At 40.6% G+C, this 2,729-nt stretch overlaps 1 pseudogene; it reads right to left on the bottom strand.

The window, feature by feature from the left end:
* Window positions 1-1,735: 1,735 nt before the first annotated feature.
* On the bottom strand, window positions 1,736-1,800 carry LOC120100475 (U2 spliceosomal RNA; annotated as a pseudogene).
* Between the last annotated feature and the right edge of the window lie 929 nt (window positions 1,801-2,729).

The raw sequence follows: 2,729 nt of genomic DNA, 5'->3' as shown, positions 1-2,729 counted from the left end.
AGACTGTGATGGCAACCCGGGTGCAGCTTACGGTAAGCCCCGAGATTCCTTTCATAATTTACTTAAACTCATGCATTTTCACACTAATTTGTATTTCTCTAGAATATTAATCTTCTCTTACATTTCAAAAACGTGCCTCTGCATCTGTTTTAACAATGATTTGTCTCCTAACTTTTGTTGTATTATCGCTATTTCATTTTGGTGGCACTTTCTAGTGTGTCTGAGACTCTGTCCCTAGGACAGACCTGTAGCCTAGGACAGATACTGTCTTACAGAAATATTTTCCAAGAAGGCTGTCTCTCAAGCAAGTGTCCCAGGGGCACCAATGTCCACGGCTATGTTAATTTATGCATTTACCCATTGATTCAGCCCAAATTTTTCAAAATACGTCTTGTGGGCGTTCCTGAGAGTGTGTGCACGCACACACCCTTCCCTTGGTTTTAAATGTTTCGGGGAAGCAGTTTAGTGCTAAATTCCCTTTGGAGGCTAACATTTATTAGACTATTTCGGACTTCTAATGCCCCTAAAGAAAGCGAACCTCCGTCAAACTAAAGCATTCTCCTACACATTCTCATTTACCCCAGCATTTGACACAATCCTGGTGTACATGTGAGGCGTGCTCTCAATATTCTGTCTTTTTTTTTTTAAATCAAGAATGCTCTGCCTTTTTATTCTCTGCTCAGATAACAGAGAAGTGCTTTGTTAAAAATCAGAAGAAAAACGGAAATGACTCTTGCTTTCCTAGTCTCCTCTCAAATGACTGTTTTACTCAGCTTTATTTTCAGTGGTGAATCTAGGATGCATTCTGGGACCAATTCAGAAGACTTTGTTTGACATTGTCCTCGTCCCCTTGTTCTATGCCCTGTATTTAACTTACACCCCTCCCACTCTCCTTTTCCTCTTTTACTCCCTGCCCTTCCCCTCCCCTCTCCTCTTCTCCCTCTTGGCCTGCTCTGTTCCTCACCACCTCACGGCCCCTGGCTGATCAGCCCATGCAGACTTTCTGTATGGGATTTATTATCTAAAAGGGGGCTTTCATCCTCTCCTCCGCCCCATTAAAACTTCCATTTTCTGGGCATAGTAGTTAGGAGAAAATCATTTTCACAATTACACATAGTGAGAGATAGCACAGCCTAATGCATTTCCCCCTCTTGAGGATTTTAGCAGGTTTTTTTTTCCAGTAGAGAATGAGATTTCTAAGCATAGAATTAGATCTGGCAAAGTAAAATACATTGCATCAGGAAAGCTCATGGGAAGATGTGTTTTTTGGGATCTGTACCTCAGCCTACAGAGGAGTGACAACTCCATTGTTTTCTGAGTTCTGTACTGGGATTGCTGAGGGTCCTGATCTTGTTATTTACTTGTACGATGGAAAACAATTCTGATTGGTCTACTGTCATTTCTATTTGCATTGTTTAGAGCAGAAGTTGGAAGCCATGACCTGGTGTCAGTTTGGGGACAGTCTATAAGCTGAAAATGGTAAATATATATGAAATAATGGTATATATGAAAGAAGAATAAATGAACATATTTATACATAATATAAATGTTTATTATCTGTTACTAAAATATTATTGTTTATGATATTCTATTTTATATCTTTTGTAAGACATTATAAAATAATATTAAATAATAAATGATTTTTAAAGTATATATTATTTATTCTTTTCTCATATATTACATCCTGGCCACAGTTCCCCCTTCCTCCACTCCTCCCATGCTGCCTCTCTTCCAGATCCATTCTTCCTTATTTCCCTTCAGATACTACACTTGATCTTAGCCAAAAGGCCGAGAAGCGATCCTTATTTCCCTTCAGAAAAGAGCTGGTCTCTCAGAGATATCAATAGAGCATGGTGCTCACAGGACATGAGGGAGAGGGGCACGAGCGGGTTATAGATTCTCCTTCAATAACCATGACCTCACTATCACTTAGTAGGTAGCTAGGTTTCTAGTACCGGACATGGCATTGCTATCGTTGAACTGGTCTTAAGTCCAACTAGAGAGCTGTTGGCTACTACCCAGGTGTGTATGCTGCTACTGCACCTATAGGGTTTTTGTACTTTCTGGGTCATTGATGTGGTACATAGGTTTGAGATCTAGGAAATACTGTTGGTTGCTTCCCTCTTTTGGAAGACTGCTTGACACTTCTGGAGCCATGAAAGCTAGTCCTCAGGGTGGGAGCATTCAGATCAGTTCCAGAGCAAAAATGAATACTTTGTGATACATGGAAATTAAAGGAAGTTTCAGTGTTGACAAACATGGTTACATTGGTGCACAGCCACTGTCATTTGTTAATTGACTGTGACATTTGTACTGCAATGGCACAGCTGAGTTCCTGTGATGGAGACTGTACAGTCTGACAAGCTAATACTTTATGTAATCTGTCTGTAGAAAGAAAACAGAAATAGCTTAATGGGAGGTGCAAGGACACCTTTCCACTTCTTGCTGAAATATAGCGCTGCCTGTGTGTTTCCCGTATTCACATTGTTCCTACTCCCCCGTTAGGTTATATGCTTTTCTTGACTCTGTGTGTGTGTGTGTGTGTGTGTGTGTGTGTGTGTGTGTAGAGTGTGTATGCATATGCATGTGTGTATATGTGTCTGCATACATGTACATGTGTATGCATGCATGTGTGTGTATGTATGAGTGTGTATGTATATGCATGTGAATATATGTATCTGTATGCGCGCGTGTGTGTGTGTGTGTGTGTGTGTGTGTGTGTGTGTGTG

This window comes from Rattus norvegicus, chromosome 1 (genome assembly GCF_036323735.1).
Source record: "Rattus norvegicus strain BN/NHsdMcwi chromosome 1, GRCr8, whole genome shotgun sequence".
Lineage (NCBI taxonomy): Eukaryota > Metazoa > Chordata > Mammalia > Rodentia > Muridae > Rattus > Rattus norvegicus.
Note: the sequence above shows the minus strand (reverse complement) of the source record. Positions and strands in the feature narration are given on the sequence as shown.